This window comes from Haliaeetus leucocephalus, unplaced genomic scaffold (assembly GCF_000737465.1).
Source record: "Haliaeetus leucocephalus isolate CR32 unplaced genomic scaffold, Haliaeetus_leucocephalus-4.0 Scaffold343, whole genome shotgun sequence".
NCBI classification, from domain to species: domain Eukaryota; kingdom Metazoa; phylum Chordata; class Aves; order Accipitriformes; family Accipitridae; genus Haliaeetus; species Haliaeetus leucocephalus.
The window spans coordinates 31863-32170 of record NW_010972779.1 but is presented as its reverse complement, the minus strand read 5'-3'; the positions used below and the strand labels follow the sequence as shown (position 1 = coordinate 32170).

At 74.0% G+C, this 308-nt stretch overlaps 1 protein-coding gene across 1 annotated transcript in view; it reads right to left on the bottom strand.

Annotated features, from left to right (window-relative positions):
- LOC104834893 (neurexin-2-like) overlaps positions 1-308 on the bottom strand; it is a 33002-nt gene that overhangs the window by 3490 nt on the left and 29204 nt on the right. The gene's annotated exons all lie outside the window — the stretch shown is intronic.

The following is a 308-nucleotide window of genomic DNA, read 5'->3' as shown; positions in this document are numbered from 1 at the left end:
CCCCCCCCGCCGTCTCTAGAAGGAGAGGGGGCACCCCGGCCTCGGGGGGCACCGCTCCTCCCCCGCTGCGATGTAGGTCAGCGCCCAACCCCGGGCTCGGCCTCGCACGAGGGACGTGGGGCTTGCACGAGGGACGTGGGGCTTGCACGAGGGCTCGGCCCCACGTCACGCCGGGGGACCCGAAGGACGCGCACGCACGCTCGTGCAATCCCCGCCCCCTCGCACCGGTGGCTCCGCATCCCCCCAGCCGTGCCCGCACACACGTGTGCGAGGGCACACGCACAAACACGCCACAGGGACGTGCACAC